Source organism: Pseudophryne corroboree, chromosome 1, assembly GCF_028390025.1.
Source record: "Pseudophryne corroboree isolate aPseCor3 chromosome 1, aPseCor3.hap2, whole genome shotgun sequence".
NCBI lineage: Eukaryota > Metazoa > Chordata > Amphibia > Anura > Myobatrachidae > Pseudophryne > Pseudophryne corroboree.
In genome coordinates, this window is record NC_086444.1 from 1236559428 (window position 1) to 1236580160 (window position 20733).

The following is a 20733-nucleotide window of genomic DNA, read 5'->3' on the forward strand; positions in this document are numbered from 1 at the left end:
GCCTCGCAGCTGCATTCAAAAAGGATTCTAGTTGTGAGAGCCTATGTTTGGGAAGACCAGTCAGGAGACTATTACAATAATCAATGCGGGAGATAATGAGAGCATGGATTAGAGTTTTTGCTGTGTCTTGTGTAAGATATGGTTGTATTTTGGATATGTTTCTTAGATGTATGTTTCTTAGATGGACACAGCCCTTACTTGGTTCTCACCCTACCTATCTAATCACTCTTTCAGTGTTCACTTCTCTGATATTACTTCTTCTCTACTTCTATCAGTTGGAGTACCACAAGGCTCAGTCGTGGGTCCTCTGCTGTTCTCTATCTTTACCTCATCTCTTGGTAAACTAATCAGCTCCTTCAGATTTAAGTATCATTTGTACGCTGATGATACTCAAATCTACCTATCCTCCACAGATTTATTACCATTTGTATTGGCTCGTGTCACTGGATGCCTGTCTGCCATTTCATCATGGATGTCATCTCGACACCTCAAACTCAACATTGCCAAAACTGAATGAACTATTTTCACACCAGCCAAGAGTACTTGATATCTCCATAACTGTTGACAATGCGACTATCTACCCTACGGCGCAAGCTCACTGCCTAGGCTTCACCCTTGACTCTGAACTGTCTTTGGAAAAAGACGCCCTGTTGGCGTTGAAACGCGTTAGATACAGGTGTACCCTTTCATCAACTGAAGTCCAGCTCACTTTGAGCCAACACAGGAGATCAGTCCCTGACGGCCGCTGTATTGTACAGCTCTATACCGCCCAGCTGACGCTTAGGTGCCGTGGCTCCGGTGCCTTTTAACCCAGTCGGCGGTTCATTCAAGTGAGGTCAATTTGGAGCTTGGCAAGGAGACATAACTTCAACATTGCCACTCAGAGCGTGGCTGGTTCTCACACACAGCCAGCGCAACATATCCGTGGCTCCAACAGTCCCTCTCCTACAGCAGGTGAAGTGCAGGAAGGCTCAGTAGGAGCTGCCCGTGGGAGGTAAGCACAGCCGTTTCAGGTGAGAGCGCATGGACACCGTGTCACAGAGGCAACTTCCAGCGATCCGGGTCTGACAGCCTGTGCGCGGCTCTATTCCATTTCAACCCGGCGGCCAACTCAGACACCGCTCTCACTCCCCCGTGCGGGGGTAAATGGCTGGCTGCACTAACATCACTCCGGGCTGTCCCTGCTAACACCACTACAGCGGTTTGGTTTTGGTGGACATAGCTCATCTGTCCATCCCTGCATAAATTTCAGTGCTTAAAACCTTCCATAAGGACAATTTCCATTTACAGAAATATTGGAACTAATATATGTCCGCACGGAACAAGGACTGTTTGAGACTTCTACATAACAAGTGAGTTATTATTGGCACACAGACCTATATGGCGTTTAAAAGAGTGTAATTATTACCACTATTGTTGAATACATCATACCGTTTGTGGGCCATATGTCACAATTATTAAATAATACCTGCATTATTACCATTCATTTGGACACAGTGATTCTGTACCGTATAGATTTATGATAATTTATCTATATTAATTGTACTCCCGGGAGAATTGCTGTTAATTTTTATAATAAATGTTTTTTTTCTGATTGTTGAGCGCAACTTGGTTTCTGTCTGTATTGAATACGCTCAAGAAGTTTAGAGGCAAAAGGAAGGAGAGAGATGGGTCGATAGTTGGATAGAGGGTTTGGATCAAGGGTAGGTTTTTTAAGAATAGGGGAGACAAGAGCGTGCTTGAAGGCTGAGGGGACAGTGCCTGATGAGATGGAGAAATTGAGAAGGTGGGTAAGATGGAAACAGGCAGAAGGAGAGAGGTAGCAAAGGAGGTGGGAGGGGATGGGATTAAGTGGGGAGGTTGTGGGGGGAGGAACGGATGAGGGCCATGACTTCCTCACCAGATACATGGGATAATAGATGTCAGAGTTGGTAAGAGGGAAAGGGAGGACTCCCTGGGCTTGCTGTGCTCACTCTGCTGTGGGCCCAGTGGCAAGATTTGCTCACCACAGGTTCTATTCTCACTTGGTTGGTGGTGTAGACCCAACAACTGAGTGGGAATTACTGGGGGTGGGGGGGTGTAGGGATTCTGACCACTGGTAAAATGTTGGAAGGCAGAATTCCAGCATCAGTCTCCTTAATGCTGGGATACTGCCCACCAGCATTATAAATACATCCTATTTATACTCTATACCCTGAAAATAAGCAGGGCCAATATATACTGATAAATATGCAGAACCACTGACTGGATTTGTGATAATTATGCCACCATCCAATCGATTTGATCCTAATGTCATGGCAATAGTGTTGCAAATCAAATTCAAGTACTCAATACTGACAATTCTCTCTTCACTCTCTTACATACAGGGGATAAAGTGAGGGGGAACCTCAATTGCCCTGCACAGTAATTCCAACAGAAAATCCTGCCCCATCACCTACATCAATAGATGATGTAGGTGGTGCTAGTGTTACTGATGAGCTGCTGCCACCTCCCTCTTCCTCAGGTCCTGGTGGCTCCACGGTCCTCTTCCATTCACAGCCCATCCCTCCTGGTATTCACACATACTGTACTGTGTCTGTTGGACAGCATTCATCCCTTCCTCAGGTCCCAGTGGCTTCCTTTTCTGGCACGGTGTATGTGATGTCATGCTGTCACCACCACTGAAGTGAAGAGGATCCATGAAGAGGAGCAGGCTCTGTGCATCTTGAAGACAAGATGAGAGGTGGCTGGAGGGACAAGAGAGGTGGGGAAGCTACTGAATACAGGGATACAGGTGGTGAGCTGCTGGAGTGACAAAAGCAAAGATGTGTATAAGCAGCACTACTGTGGTCATTATGTGTAAGTGTCACTACTACTGTGGGAATTGCGTATAAGGGGGTTATGGATCATTGGGTAAACTCAGCTAAGGTTGACAGTCATTGGGTTGACCATGGAATGTCGACATGCATTAGGTTGACAGGGGTAATAGGTTGGCCTAGTCATTAGGTCGACATGTACTAGGTCGACAGGTCAAAAGGTCAAAATGAGTTTTTGGACTTTTTTGTGTTGTTTTCTTCGGAAAGTGACGGGGAACCCTAATAAGTGCACCGTGTCCCCTCGCATCGCTCACTTTGCTCACCATGCTTCAGGCAAGGTACCTCGCCTTGCTACCGCTGCACTTGGCACAGGTTACCATTCCAAATTGTAGTCCACGTGGATCGTCAAGTATGAAAAAGTCCAAAAAATAAAGAAAAAAAGTGAAAAACTAATGTCAACCTTTTGACCTGTTGACCTAATGACCAGGTCAACCTATTGACCATGTCGACTTAACGCATGTCGACCTTCAGTGGTCGACCTAATGACTGTTAACCTAAGCTGTGTCGACCTAATGACCGTATCCCATAAGGGGCTGTGGGAATTGCGTATAAGGGCCACTACTGTGGGCATTGTATATAAGGGTACCATTGTAAAGTGCAATGTGAATAAATGGCACTAAGGAGTAAGGTAACTTGAATAAGGGGCATTACTATGTGGTGTAATATAAATCAGGGGCACTACATGCGGTGTAATGTGAATAAGATTGTGCTACTGTGTAATTTGAACTGGGGGTACTACTATGTAATTACACTTCTTTCTTGTGAGATCAATGTCCCTTTATAAAGTATTGGAAGTAGGGCACTAATTTATAGTTTGCAGGGAGGTGCTGAAAACACTAGCACTGGCCTTGGCTCCACTTAATGTAAGGGTGACGGGTTAGGGGTTGGGTGGCGGGGAAAACGAGTTCCACCACCTCTCCAGGACCACTTTAAGCCCTGCTTACATACACACAACTTACTGTTTGTTTTAATTCAAATGTTTTAGCTTTATTTTTATGCAGATTCATTCTGTTCAGAGCATGAGCCAGAGCATATACTGACATGTATGTATAGTGGGGCTTCGATTCTACAATGCCATAAAATGTCTCTTGAATATGTTTTATTTCACTGCAATTATGTCCAGAAAAATTATGCATAATCTGATAAACTGTATTTTTGAATATATTTTGGGAAAGACATTCATAAAACATCAACCAAGTATCTTCCAGTATTGGGTCATTTGGTCTTTCAAATGGGTTTGGATTGTTTATAAAATGATTAATCTTAGAAAAATTTTTAGGAGGCAATATAAAAATTAAGCTGTAATTTATGGAAGGGAAGTAGATATCTTTCAAATATTTGACATTAGTCCATGTGTCACTGAGGATTAATGTGAAATTTTCATTAATAAATTCATTCTCTTCAAAAAAATAAAATAAATTTATGTTACCAATACCACATAGTATTAGAATTTTAGATGTAAATTGTTTCATCTCCAGAAATTTCCTTCTATTAATTTTTTCATCATCACATAATTTAATGATAAACTCAATGCAGATCCCATGCTGACTCATCAGTTTACTCAGTTCTTGTGACTCCATGTCCCCACTACCATCACTTGGTGTAATGATTCCAACCCAGTTCCATCCAAAATGGAGCAGACACTTAACAATAGTTGCATAACGGTCCTGATCATCTGGGACAATCCGTGAAAAAGTTGGATATAATTGTCTGTCATTTAAGATAGGGTCAGTGGCTCCAAAATTGATCTATGGAAATAAAGTAGACTGTTATAAGTAGTAGATTAGTACAATAGCCTTAAAAAATGTCATCACTGGGGTGATTAGCAGTATTTTAATATAGTATTTTGTGAATTTGATATCAGTGCTCCAGCCAGTTGCTTCTAGTATTCTTGAGCTTTTGGACAACTCCTGCTCTCCAACCATTTTTTGGCTGCAGTCAATATCCTACACGTGGTAAATATATAAGGAAGAAAGTTTATTTTCCAGTTCTGGTAATAGTGCCTGCCCTTTGGATCGTGTGTGAACCTGCTACAGCTTACTTGAAAATAATTGATATTGACCCAGAACTCTTTGAATATTCTAGCATCTGCAATCCTGACCTTGCACTGTTTCTGAACTTGTTTTTACTAGCTTTTTGTCCAAAACCCAGATTGTTTCCCATTTGCTCGGCTCTCTTGACTATGCCTCTGTCTCCTGAATTCATATAATATGATATTTTCATCATCCCTTGTTTGTCACATCTGGTGCTTTCCTGGGGGATTATGGGGCTTATTCAGTAAGGATAGCAAATTCTGCTAATCAGCAGAATTTGCTTTCCTTTCTCTAGCATGCTGGGGGCCGCCCATCGCTTGGCAAGGCCACCCATCATGCTTACTGAAGTCTCACCCCCTTTAACAAGCAGAATTTGCGAGTGATCATGTTAGATGTTAGCAGAAATACCTGATGCCTCCTGCAGGCGCAGCTCAGCTGCAGCCACAGGAGACCCGCCGACTTCTCCCTAATCACGGCTGCTGCGTGTGATGTCATGCAGCCGCCATGATCACACCCATGACATGCCCCTGCTCGGCCGACTCCACCCTCGTTTGTGACACACCGCCCCAGCAACGCTCTGTCTTCTCCCTGGAAACGGAGCGTTTCCCACCTCCCCAACCCTGTGACCGCCTTTGCCTGATTGACATACAGAGGCAATTGCATTTTCTGCGGCTCCCCACAGAAAGTGTGGGCACAAGCGGAGGTGGGTGCTGCACATATGTCTGCTGGGTAAATGTAAAAATTCCCGTTGGATCGCGATTTGCAATCCAACCTGAATAAGCACCAATGTCCTGTGTAGCAAAGCAGCAAAGGCATTACAGAGATCATTTACTACTTTTTTTGTTGGTCTGAGTTTACATTATCATTCTAGTTTACGCATTTTTGAAACTCAGATACTCACTAAACTTTAACACGGGAGCATTATCATAATATGAACTGAAAATTATGCCCAATTCAATAAATAGAAGTCAATAGACTACCGAATCAAGTCACAAGACTTTTCTATAAAAAGAATACAGAAGTAGCCACGTTCGTCGTGGCTTGCTGCAGTATGTGTCAGGATTCAACTATTCACAGCCTGGTGGCTGCCTATAAAAATGAATGGTGTGTATCTGCATGCGTGCAACTAATTTGTGGGCAAAGTCGTTGCACCTGTGTGTGGCCATGTCTGTACAACACATACATTTTCATGTTTGTGCCAAAGCATTGTACCCACCAAATAGTCAGCACAGGACAGGGATTTCTTGTGAAGTAGGGACCCCACAATAAAGGTTTCCCCCTCTCAAGTATACCCTAAGCCTAGGCTGAAGCTCAGTGCCATCCCCTGCACCACTGGGTGATACATGACCCCCCAAACATGGATTCATACACACATGCTTCTGCTATCTCACTAGGTCATACCCTTTTTCCTACCTTCTTCTCTCCTCCCTTACCCAATCATAGAAATGTATTTACATATGACATATATTTTTCTCTTTTTGAAATGTTTTAGGAAGTGGCAGTTATTGGTGACTGCCAAAGGGTGGACTGTCAAAGTCAGAAAAATATCACGCTGCACGTTGCCATATATGCACTTCATGCGTGTGCACGCTGCATATTTAATCAAAATAATGTATTTTATAAGTTAATATTCCCCTGAGTTCAACAGGTATCAGTGGGTCTCAAGATGGCTCTTAGACCTTAGAGATTCCCCTTTGCATGTTAAAAGGGCTTCACATGTTCTTATGCATAGTTAAGCACAGGAATAGTAATTGAAGATTAATTGTATTCCGAATAAATTACACCTAAGAATAGTCAGTTTCTGTCCCGCAGACGGAATACAATAGCCTTTAATTACACTAAGCTTTGAGATTCAATGAGGAGGGCCAACACCTGTGTTTACGAATGGGGCTGGATTTGTCTCCAGAAGAATGATTGCTGGGATGTCATTGTCTCAACTGAAAGTGGACAGTGAGACAGTATTCGCCAAACAATAGCTTCCCACAAGACAGGAATTTGAAACAAGTGCATAACCGAGATTACATGGTCAGCTCTGCTCACTGATACAGCTAGCCCACATGCTGTGAAAGACACACACTTCCTGTGGTTGACACACCCCCACAGCTGGAATGCAGGTATGATATTATCCACTGGAAATAGCAGGGCTCACTGACTCACTCAGAACCAAGCAAGCATCCAGAAGCATGGCTTGCTTATCACCAGGACTGACCTCCTTACGAAGGCTAAGTATTGAATTCACATGGCTTAATGGCATAGAATAGTTTAAATATGTGTTTGTGGTAAAGTAGTTGTAAAATGATTGGCATAGAATAGTTAGTTTGGAGATACAAATGGCTTAAGGTTAATGATGCTTGTGCAGTTGTGTGATTGTTGGGTGTTTGGGATGATACTCTATGAAATCTGTAATGAATTGGAACAGTAGACAATCTGTAGCATAGCATCTCTGGTATACATTTATGGATGGTGATTTATAACAGATTATAGTAGTTTTACATGATGCTTCTTGCTGAAGGTTAGAAGTCAAAACATACTTCCTTTTGTTACTGTAGTCATGTGCTTGTAGCAATAGCAGGCTGATACTTGTGGGTACCTGGTAATCTGGTCTTGTGATACTGTGTTGGCTTGAAATTGTGAAAGGTGATTTAGATGGTTTGGAATTGTAAAATCAGAACATATGCATTGTGTTGAGGCTTGGACATTTTGGAATATAGTGGAATCTTGTGTCTTCTGCTATGTGATTATGGTATAGGCTTTGTCAATTAAAGAATGCCATGTGTTTGGACTTGCAAATCTAAAATGGCTGCTAGCATTCCCTTTTAAATCATATGTTACAGACTTTGGAATCATGGGAGTTTTTCCCAAAATGGAGTCTAGCTTCTGTCCCATGCGGTATTGTAGGGACCATTGTGTTGTTGCTGGGTGTTGTGTATATAGGGACAGCCAGCCTGGGTGAGCTCAATTTTTCTCTCCACAAAGGGTCTCAGCATTGACTAACTGCGCAGCGATTGTTTCTCACATGTATAAATTCTCTGCAGACATATTTATCTCCTATTAATGTTGTAAGCCATTCTCTCTCTCCTTCCCCCCTTTAAATGTAATTGTATCTGTATTGTATTTTATGTGTAGTGATTCGGTTAGGTATTTTATGTTATCTTGGTAGTGTATAACTTGTATTGTATTATTCTTTTGCAATTGAACGTTCATTCTCTTCCTTAAAGGTGTTGTGACCTTAGACCGGTATTAGAGTGTTTATTATATTGCTAAGGGGTTCTCAGAGCGTCACATACGCTCATACAGCTTTTAAACTAACAAGGTTACACTGCATTACATCTACACATTATCACTGCACAAATGTTTACAGTATAAGTACATTCCTTAAGGTATAGTTATTAAAGTTTAATTCTGTAAGTGTCTGCGACGCCTGTGCTCACACCCTGTGCACAGCGTCTGCTACACTAAGGGCGTACCCTTGCGGTACCTTTTGCGCCAATTGCGTACTGTGTCTCTTAACCTTTTAAAGTGTTTTAAATAGGATAAACATATAGGCTTTGTCAATTGAGGGCTCCTCTGGTCTTCACATATCTGCACTAGGTAACTTTAGCAGACATTATCGATCAGCAAAAGGCGGGAAGGTGCTATCCCTCGCAGTGCTGACCAGATAAGCGTCTGCTTCACTTAGTAAGGAGTGCTGAGGGAATCTGGAACCGGAAGGTAGGAACAGTACGTTATTGTCTTTGTAAATCTGGTTTTTATTTCTATTTGGTGCCAACTACACACGCAGATTGGATGGTGTCTGTTTAAATAGGTTTAAAAATTATTTTTAATCGCTCTGCATAGCATGATAACTAAAAGGAGCTGGCATGATGATTTTCTTTGTGACAAAAGGTCTGTCCCCCATTTTGTGTAAACCTCATGGATGTGGAAGGGGGAGGAGCAGCGGCCATTTTGGGAAGGTAATTTTTTTTTCTAAAATGGCTGATTTTCAGGAAATAATCAGCCATCCATTGTCAAAAAGAAATCATCATTTAATGAGGTTTTTTTTAATGCATTCGTTTAGTCCATATCATAGTCAATCATAAGTGGTTCAGATAGAGATTAAAAAAAAAAATAATAATACATAAAATATTTGATTTAAGAAATACACAAATAAAACAAAGTAGTTTTTTTTTTTGGTCACTGTCTCTCTTCAAGAACCTGTTTTAACTCTGCTACTTGTAGGATGGCCATTGAAATGCAAATTAACCTGTGTGACTGATTTGTCATTTTTTTTTCTCTCCCAGCAGTGAAAGAAATTGCCTTTACAGAGTTAGTTAAAAAAGTACATTCATATGCAAATTAGAAGCACTGAATAAGGTCTCACATAAGTAATAATGATTGGTACATATATGTAATATCTATATGCGTGTGCTTACATCAATGTATGTTATTAGATTTAATTAGAATTGCATTTTCATCTGTGTATTTTCACATCTCATTCTCCTGATTGCCACATACCATTGGTAAAGCGCTGAGACATTTGTTGTTATTAATAGTTAAAAGATAAAAAGTAATATTTAAGGGTATAATTGTAAAAGGCACGCACACAGTCTCGCCTAAGAATACAAGGGAGATTTGGGTGGTGTATAGTGAATGATTACTGTTAAAGATCATTCACATTGATAAACGTGTAGTATGTTACTGTGGACGTACTTGGGTTGTGTACACGTGTCCTTACAAGGGCAGGGCGTACGCAATGCAAGGGTCGACGCACGGAGCGTATATTACGCAACGGAGCGTACGGATACGCCCACATAATACAAACCGCACAATAGTATTGTTTAGTAAGCGATAAGGAAGTAACGCGAAAATAACACAAATCTATCTCAAATCCAAAAGTTTAAAAGTTAAAAGAAAAAGACTTTCTCTGTTGCAATTCTTCTGGGTTAGGCTAATACTGAATGAAAGGATTTCTGCGCAGAAATAAAAATTAAAGTGTACATGTGGTAAGAGTGTGTGTATATATAAGAATTCTCTTTTATTACGGAAGCGGGAACCATAGGCCAGTAGAAAGAGATACACCAGCGAGAGTGATATCGTGGGGTGGCTTGGGAGGCGTCCCTTGTTAGACTCGACACATTAATGAGCAGTAGAGTCTGCTGTACATCACAGACCAGGAGGTCACAGACCAGGAGGTCATGGACCAGGAGGTCACAGAACAAGAGGTTCAGGTACAGCAGACTAGAAGTAGAGAGCACAACCGAAGAGGGGTTGGTTCGAGACCCATATAGGCCAAAAAAGCTCAAGGTTGAAGGAATTCGCAGCAGAAATTTTCGATTCCACTGATGGTTCCGCACATAAGATTAGTTGCTTGTGTGCAGATACGATTGTACCGCATGTGATTGTGTGCATTAGCGTGTCTTGAATTCAGAAGAACGCTACTTGCACATTGTTAACGTGATTTGTGTAATTTTTTTTATTTTAAGGGAAGTAGCCTGATCACTCGGGGACATTCCAGCGACTGACACTTGCTGGGGAGGGTAAGACACTCCCACACGCCTGAGCAAGTAGACGTACTTAGGGGCCCTAGGTTGGGTACGGAACCTCTGGGAACTTTGGTCGCCGTATTGGCCAGCGTGGGCGGAGTTAAGTGGGCGGACCTCGAGGCAAAACCCCCACCGCAGCCTTACCCCGGACATTTTGGTTTTCTGTGAGGGTTGCCGGAGACCCTGATTGGAAGTCAGAGGTAGTGAAAGCAACGCCTGCAGAGATGGGGGCCACTTGTTCAGGTAAGGGGCGATCAACCCTGGTTCAGGTTGATTTGAAACCGATCAATCAGGTCGGCAAGGTCATGTGTGAGAAATCAGACCAAGATGGTCATCACACAGAAATATTATGCAATGAATGGGAAAGGATGACTGTGCATGACGGGGAAAAGTTTCCCCGGGTAGGTACTTTTAACCCAGAAGTGTTACAGAATTTAAGGAGAAGAGTGTGCCTGATTAAATCTTCAAAAAGGCGTAGTAAACATTATGATTATTTAAAATTGTGGCAACACGAAAGTGAAATGCAAAGAAATTTAACTTACATATCTGACTCTCATCTTGGGAAGAGAGACATGGCAATGGAGAGGATTATGGCTGCAGAGAATGGCGCGATGGTGTACGATAAAAAAATGCACTTAGTAACTGTATTAAGAATGAAAGTAACAAATGTAATAATGTTTATAAAAATGAAAGTGTCAAAATTACAAATGTTAACCTGTGCAAGTCGCACCCCATGTTAAACTCCCCTCAGGATTACCAGCGAGAAGGTGAAACCAACACGATGTCAACACTCTACCCAGCAGTCATCATACGAGACACCCAGAGGGACACGGCCAAATTGGTAAAGGCAATAGCAGAACCCCCTAACGGAGGGTCAGGTGAGGTCATGTCAACAGGTAAGTACGGTATTGTATGTTACTCACAGACAAATGCATCTTACACCAAAGAGTTAACACAAAATAGCATATTGGAACAAAATCCTGTCAGGGTGAACACAATATATTAAAACAAATGTACACTACAGGAAAGTAGCAGTTTAGGTGTTAATAAATGGTTTAAAGGAAGTATTAAGAACGAGTATACAAGCCTCTCTACCTAACTGGAGAAATAACTCAGTAACTGCATTAAGGAACTACGCTGTTGGGCATCATCAAGCACAGGGAAACAAAGAAGCCCCAGATCCCTGTGGGTAAGTCAAAGGTGAAAAGGTGTTATAATTGCCAGAAGGAAGGTCATTTTGCAAGAGATTGTAGATCAAGAAGTAGACCAAATTCATATAAACCCCCTAGACAAAGATATGAGCAAAGTTATGACACACCAAATTGTAATCAGAGATCACATAGGAAGGAGTTTGGGCCACACCCATGATATGTAGTCAGGAAAGGCGATCATTAGGACTGATGGTAAGCCTGAGGAAACGGTTAATAAATTGGGAGGTCATTCCCTGAAGACACAGGAATGACCGGGAAAAATTTGTAATGTATCTGTGAAATGTTTTCTTTTTCCCCATCTCTGACGGTCATCGGTAGGACTCAAACATTGCATAGCTACTTGGTCTTTGCAGAAGTCTACCAAACCCCAGCATGACCTACCCGCATCAATGTATCCTGGCCAGATACAAAGGGTGGGGAATGGAGGTGCTGGTGGGAGGGACTGAGCAAGGATACCATTGGACATGTAGATATGACAGCCTGATGATGAACGGCAGATCTGACAATGTTCTAAAATGTTTGAAAAATGTTTTTTTTTCCTGTTGTTGTTTATTGTTGGTTTATGTAATATATATATGTATATGAATTGTTCTCTCTCTCTTTTTTTTTTTTTTTGTTTTCTCTCTTCTCACTCATGTTTTCATGTTTTAAAGATGGTATGTCACACATCAGTTAGACAAATGGTGATGCAAGATTTATTCTCCTTACAGAAAGAGCGCTGGTTTGGAAGAAATATTGTATCACCAGAATGTTCGGTTGGAAGACTGAGAGACGGCACCTTTGAGATGACAGCAGAACAAGAAGAACAACAAGACTAGAGAACTAATTATCGTAACTAGTTTCTCTCCCCCTCAAACTGTTTTTCTGTACCCCCATTACAAATTTCTCCTTTTCTCCTCCTGTAAGATGGACTTGCCCCAAGAGACTGTGATATGGATTTTCCTGTTGACCATGATGTTGACCAGAGCAGTCTGTTTCGGTGAGAGTACCAGTGAGGTCGAGAAAGGATCCAGAAGGGTTTCTGATGACTGAGACGGAGGTGTAAATTTCCAATAGCAACACAATCACCAAGCAAAGGCGAGTACCGGAAACGATCTAGCAGCCATGTTATTTGTAAACATTGTGAAGGATTGTTAGCTGAAGAGAACTGTATCTGTAGACTCTGTGATAACTTAGTTGAGGATGGGTGTATCAAGAAATGTCAGTCCAGTTTTAATATCCACATGGACCGGCATCCATTGAGTGACTATCACTCCTTAGTGGGTAAAGTGTTAAATCAGACAGATTGTTGGGTATGCTCTCAAGTACCTCAAGGCCATAGAAAATTAGGATTAGTACCATTCCCTTTAACTATAGGGGAGGTACTTGAGCTAAGTGGTGGGATGCCGGTGGACAGGAGGTTTAATATCTCCAGTCCTCCTAGTTTGAAGCTCCACCAATATCATGTGGATAGATCCCTAGTATGTTTTAACATTTTCAATCCCCGAAAGCCGGGAAATTGGGAAGTGTCATGGAATAACCAAACCATGACCTTTTCATATAGAGCAAATAGAATGCCTACAGATACAGAACTCATACGCCACATAGCCGATAGTGGAAAATATTTCCGATATAGGTATACCCTAGGAAGTAGGATCATGAGAGTTGGAGAAGTATCACCAGGATACTGTGCACATATCATATAATCGGATACGTGTACCAGACAGATGGGAGAATTAGGGTTAGGAGAGTCCACATGGAAAATGTGTAACATGGTAATGACATTCAGTCCCATATGTTCTCCCCGATGATGCATATTTCATATGCGGGAGAAAGGCGTATGAGCGGCTTGCCCCAAACTCAGAAGGATTATGTTATATTGAAAAAGTACCGCCTGAAGTAATGACTGTATCGCATAACAAAATTGATTTGATTTACGACCCAACCATTGAAACCACGCTGTGATAAAAGGTGATTCCACGACCTGTTTCTTTCACCCGTTTCTCCTTTGTTTTCCTCCAAGGTACAAGGACTCGCTTGGAAGAAGAATTTGACAACCTTTTACACAGACATAGACCCCCTTATCCCTAGTAACGTTAATTTTACGCTAGCCCAACACTTTTTTGTAAGTCTATGGACATTGAGAAAGCTTTTTGCTTGCATTTTGGCAAAAGCCCAAAGAGACTACAGTCAACATGTACATCAAGACAAGACACCAGACAAGATTTCAATCAACAAATGTATATTAAACTCACATAGTTTATCACTGCATTTACCATAATTGTTCTTTATCTTCATCTCTACAACCTTCAGATAATAACACACATAATCGATAGGGAATATAGGCACAGATATCAGCACTCACATATTCCCCCATTCATGTATCATCAACTAAAATGTGCTCCCCCATTTTGTCGCAACCTAAAGCCGAAAAGAGCTCGGTAAAGTTTGACAGCCCATCCACAGACCCTTAATACGGGATAAGAAGGAATTCAAATGTATACTTCGCAATACCTCGAAGCTTGATTTAAAACACGTATGGCACGATGATACATGACCCCCCAAACATGGATTCATACACACATGCTTCTGCTATCTCACTAGGTCATACCCTTTTTCCCACCTTCTTCTCTCCTCCCTTACCCAATCATAGAAATGTATTTACATATGACATATATTTTTCTCTTTTTGAAATGTTTTAGGAAGTGGCAGTTATTGGTGACTGCCAAAGGGTGGACTGTCAAAGTCAGAAAAATATCACGCTGCACGTTGCCATATATGCACCTCATGCGTGTGCCCGCTGCATATTTAATCAAAATAATGTATTTTATAAGTTAATATTCCCCTGAGTTCAACAGGTATCAGTGGGTCTCAAGATGGCTCTTAGACCTTAGAGATTCCCCTTTGCATGTTAAAAGGGCTTCACATGTTCTTATGCATAGTTAAGCACAGGAATAGTAATTGAAGATTAATTGTATTCCGAATAAATTACACCTAAGAATAGTCAGTTTCTGTCCCGCAGACGGAATACAATAGCCTTTAACTACACTAAGCTTTGAGATTCAATGAGGAGGGCCAACACCTGTGTTTACGAATGGGGCTGGATTTGTCTCCAGAAGAATGATTGCTGGGATGTCATTGTCTCAACTGAAAGTGGACAGTGAGACAGTATTCGCCAAACAATAGCTTCCCACAAGACAGGAATTTGAAACAAGTGCATAACCAAGATCACATGGTCAGCTCTGCTCACTGATACAGCTAGCCCACATGCTGTGAAAGACACACACTTCCTGTGGTTGACACACCCCCACAGCTGGAATGCAGGTATGATATTATCCACTGGAAATAGCAGGGCTCACTGACTCACTCAGAACCAAGCAAGCATCCAGAAGCATGGCTTGCTTATCACCAGGACTGACCTCCTTACGAAGGCTAAGTATTGAATTCACATGGCTTAATGGCATAGAATAGTTTAAATATGTGTTTGTGGTAAAGTAGTTGTGAAATGATTGGCATAGAATAGTTAGTTTGGAGATACAAATGGCTTAAGGTTAATGATGCTTGTGCAGTTGTGTGATTGTTGGGTGTTTGGGATGATACTCTATGAAATCTGTAATGAATTGGAACAGTAGACAATCTGTAGCATAGCATCTCTGGTATACATTTATGGATGGTGATTTATAACAGATTATAGTAGTTTTACATGATGCATTTTGCTGAAGGTTAGAAGTCAAAACATACTTCCTTTTGTTACTGTAGTCATGTGCTTGTAGCAATAGCAGGCTGATACTTGTGGGTACCTGGTAATCTGGTCTTGTGATACTGTGTTGGCTTGAAATTGTGAAAGGTGATTTAGATGGTTTGGAATTGTAAAATCAGAACATATGCATTGTGTTGAGGCTTGGACATTTTGGAATATAGTGGAATCTTGTGTCTTCTGCTATGTGATTATGGTATAGGCTTTGTCAATTAAAGAATGCCATGTGTTTGGACTTGCAAATCTAAAATGGCTGCTAGCATTCCCTTTTAAATCATATGTTACAGACTTTGGAATCATGGGAGTTTTTCCCAAAATGGAGTCTAGCTTCTGTCCCATGCGGTATTGTAGGGACCATTGTGTTGTTGCTGGGTGTTGTGTATATAGGGACAGCCAGCCTGGGTGAGCTCAATTTTTCTCTCCACAAAGGGTCTCAGCATTGACTAACTGCGCAGCGATTGTTTCTCACATGTATAAATTCTCTGCAGACATATTTATCTCCTATTAATGTTGTAAGCCATTCTCTCTCTCCTTCCCCCCTTTAAATGTAATTGTATCTGTATTGTATTTTATGTGTAGTGATTCGGTTAGGTATTTTATGTTATCTTGGTAGTGTATAACTTGTATTGTATTATTCTTTTGCAATTGAACGTTCATTCTCTTCCTTAAAGGTGTTGTGACCTTAGACCGGTATTAGAGTGTTTATTATATTGCTAAGGGGTTCTCAGAGCGTCACATACGCTCATACAGCTTTTAAACTAACAAGGTTACCCTGCATTACATCTACACATTATCACTGCACAAATGTTTACAGTATAAGTACATTCCTTAAGGTATAGTTATTAAAGTTTAATTCTGTAAGTGTCTGCGACGCCTGTGCTCACACCCTGTGCACAGCGTCTGCTACACTAAGGGCGTACCCTTGCGGTACCTTTTGCGCCAATTGCGTACTGTGTCTCTTTACCTTTTAAAGTGTTTTAAATAGGATAAACATATAGGCTTTGTCAAGCACATACTGGTATCTTACACAACAACCATCCCTCTGGCATTTGTCACACAATAATTTTTGCAGACAGGGAGAAATTGCTGAGAATGTATACATCATGGGCTGAGTCAGGATAGCCGGTTACTTCACTCATGTTTATAAATGTCACTATATTTATCAGCCAAATTGACCAATATATATGATCAGGTGTTATCTATTGCATAAAAACATAATAAGTATAAATAAAGGATAATAATACTAATAATAATAATAATAATAATAATAATAATATGTTTGATGTCTATAAGTATAAATATGTAGAGTACTTCTTTCACCTAACTAAGCTGCTTATGGTGCTCTGTTTGTTCCTTTACGGTTATCTCAGTCAGATGGTGAATTGCATTGTGTAGGTGGGTGCACAACATACCATAACCATGGACATCCAATTTTGCTACTTCCACAATGACCTATACATTTCTGGGTACTTAAAAAGTCATCACTAACAATTTCCTATCATTAGAATGGGTTTAGAAGCCAAAATGTAATGTCTAAGATCATTCTAAACACTTGGGGATTTGAAGTTCGATTTGGAGTTCGATTTAGAGTTTAATCTCAAATCGTACTTTAGCAAATTAGTGGATTTCATGTTGGTCTATGGGAAAACATCAATGTGATTTCTTTTGGAATATGAGTTGAATCTACATTTAGAAGAAGATTTGACATTCAATTTGGTCTTTAGTAAATCTGTTCAAATGGAAAATGAATTAAAATATAATGCCAAATTATTTGAATCACCAAAATCGAACATTAGTAAATTTTGACACTGGTTTCAATAATATGGGTAAAAAAGACAGAAATTTTTAAAACCAGCACAAGGCTCCACTAGTCCACAGCTGGGGATACATTTATACAGGTCCTTGCGGCTGCAGCATTACCCCCCTAACAACTCAGTCACGGAGGGGTTTCCATGGGGGAGAGGGGATCCCCCAATAAGGGGGCCCCTCTCCAGGCACATTATGGGCCATGGCTGATACCCGAGGCTGACACCAGCAACTATGGTTGGTGGGTGCTGGGCTGAGAGCCATAAAGTGTCAAATTAAGAATAAATATTGCCTTTTGCTGTGGAACTATTGGTCCCAGCAAGCCTCACACATGCTGATACTTGAAGAACTACAAAAACCAGCAAGCGGGGAATGTTTTATAAAATTTGTACTATCATGGTATCCATGTCCTGTGTTCATTGTAAAACATCTATTGCTGTGGAAATACAGGTACCATTGGGCCCTTTAATGACCCACATTCTGGTACTTTTTGTTCAGGGATGCTTTATGGGTCCTGTAGTTACAAAGCAAAAGACAATGTTAATTCTGAATTTTACATTTAATGGCTATCCGCCCGGTACCCACTTCCCACAGGTGCTGGGGACAGCCTTGGCCTTCAGCTGTGACCCTTGGATGCCTGGAGGTGTGGGGACCCCTTTTTGAGGGGTCTCCTCTCCCCCAGGGAACCCTGGCCAGGACTGACTAGTTGGAGGTGGTAATGCCATGGCCACAGGGACCTATATAGGTGTGTTACCTGGCTGTGGCTTTATTTTCTTGACTAGTAGAGCCCAGTGCTGGTTTCTAAGGTTCCGGGAAACCCTACATTTTTTCCCCCTCATATTTTTGAAACAGGATTGGTTCAGAGCGCAGTGTTGGGTCTTAAATACTGGGGACAACTACACAATTTTTCCCCAGTATTTTAACAACCAGGACCGACTCAAAGACTCCGGGGCTGGTTTTATTCAAAGGTGTTTTTTTATATTTTAACTATTTAACAATTTTTTACACAGAGAAGCATACATGGATCACAGTGATGCATGCATGATTCTCCAAACACACAGCCAAAAGCAGTTCTTTTTGAAAGTTCTATTTCTATGCAAATTAGATAGTTTTGTGTTAGTGTCTGGCTATGAGAATAGAAATCCTTAGTAAATTTCCATGTTGTGTGAGGTGCATGTGAAAATCCAACTGTTTGTGGCCAATGGTCTATTGATTCATATTTTTGCGGACGGCTGTATCTCAATACAAATTGGTAGAAATATGCCGTGAATGGTATTTTATAAATTAAAGAGTTGCCTTTTGGATGAAAAAGCAATATCGAATGAAATCGGGAACTTAGTAAATTTACCCCATTGTGATTTACCGGATAATTGCCTACAGAGTCCTTATTTTCAATAACCATTTTACAGTATATATGATACAAGTGTTGTTAGAATACATCAGACCTACTCTACAGCTATACTTGGATTTTATTTGTAGTCTCAATAACCCTCAGTGACTCCTCTCTTGAGAAAAACTGGAGTTAATAACTATGACCAAAGGAAGTGTTTAATTCTGCACAAGGGTTATATTGTCGACAAGGCTCCTCTCTGAGAGTGTGTCTGGTACCGACAAATGGTGAAGTGATTTGTGATATACAGCATATTTCTTGGTCAGTGATGCTCCGATTCAGTAAGTCATGGATTACATACACAGAAGGGGAAAAAATACTTTTTGATAGGGCATTCTTATGAAAAGAAATAAAACGTAACTTTTAATGGTCAATGTAATAAAAATGTTTGAGACAAAAAGCTTTTAGGGTTGTTTGAAAACAGTCTATATATCACACATAGGCTGGGATGTAATGGTAGCCAATGATACTGCCTGGAAAAGTATTGCACCGCATCGGACATTACAAATGTGCCTCTAGTTAGTGGAACTCAAGCAATGTAATGGCGTGCATATTTTTCCCGTCTTCAATGTCTCATATCCGAGGTGTCACAGAATTTAGACTTGAAAAAGTCCAAAATTTAAAGACCAACCAAAATGTGTCTTTTACTACAGTAGGACCACAGTGTCAGAGAAAATTACCCAAGTCCCATGATTAAATGAGCACACACCCTAAATAATCCCCAGTTCTCCAGGAAAAAAATGCAGTTTATACTGATTTAAATGGTATGTGGCATGGCTGTATTCAGTGTGTAATTGCAACTGTATCTAATTATGTTACAGTGTATGGCTGGAATACATTGCAGCATAACATTTTTTATGTAAATACAGTTGCTATAACACATAGAATATAGCCATGCCGCTTATTATTTAAATCAGCATTAGCTGCTTGTGTGACTTAGAACATTAATTTGCATCTATGATGCATTTGTGTGTTTTAAAAAAAAACTATTACAGTACGTGGAGTATTTGGAAATTATACACAGAATATAGGCATGTCAAATATCGTTGGATTCAGTTGGAAATGCTTGTGCAATTTACTGTAGTACAGTAAATTTATATGACATTAATACACATTTCCTGGGGGAAAAACATTGTAAAAATTACTTGTACAGCATTTTTACAGATTTAAAGTTGTTTTTTTAAATGTCCAAATATATTGAAAAGTGTTTATTTATTACAAATGTACTTGAAAAGTGTATTTTTAACTGATTTCTAACATTTTCATAACAAACGCGGCCAAAAAAACCCACCTCTAAATTCTTTATTAGTTATTGAGCTGTTTTGTGTCTGACTTGCAATATCGGAGTTCATTACATCTGCCGAGTTGTATACTTAACACGGGCAGAATATATGGATCTGATTTTTTTATCAGCCACTCTACTTTAGAGTCAAAAGCATCTGAAAAAGCTGCTTTGTTGCCGCTATTACATTAGTCAACTTTGCAAAGCCCAATTTTTTTTAAATTACTTAGATAAACCAAGGTGAAAATATCAAAAGATATCATCAATGGTGTAACCAGTCTTGAATTTTTAATCCAAAATTATGATTTCAGACTGTTTAATACTATATGAGTACCTATTGAGGTATGTAATAAGCATACTATAACACAATGGGGGTTATTCAAATTTTTTAAAAGTCAGTTGGGCATGTTTTTTCCTATCTAAAAGACAGGAATAAAACAGACACCCAACCAACTTTTCAAACAAATAAATTCCCCTCAATATGTGATAAGTGTACTATACTACAGTGGGAAAGAGTGGGGTATTCTTGTACATATCCACTAGGAAAGTACCAGGTTTTAGGATCGCTGGTCTAACACCTGAAGCTGATGCTTTGTTGCCTTGATAGTTTTTAGTCACTGTCTGCTCAGGAAATAACAGAAGGGTCACAATTATGCATTTTATGTAAAAGGGTTCTTATCAGGATACTTTGAGTGTAAAGATTTTTCTGCTATGTACAGATGGGTCCACATTTAACTTGGCCTTTAATAGGATTTACTGAGAGTGGCCAGTCGAACTTAATCCCCTGATGTAATGATTTAATCCCCTGCTGTATTGTTCTCTGTATTGTATTGCAACTGAGAACAATAGATGAATGGTTTATGCTAATAAATCATGTTGTGGCTAGGTGCAGAAAACT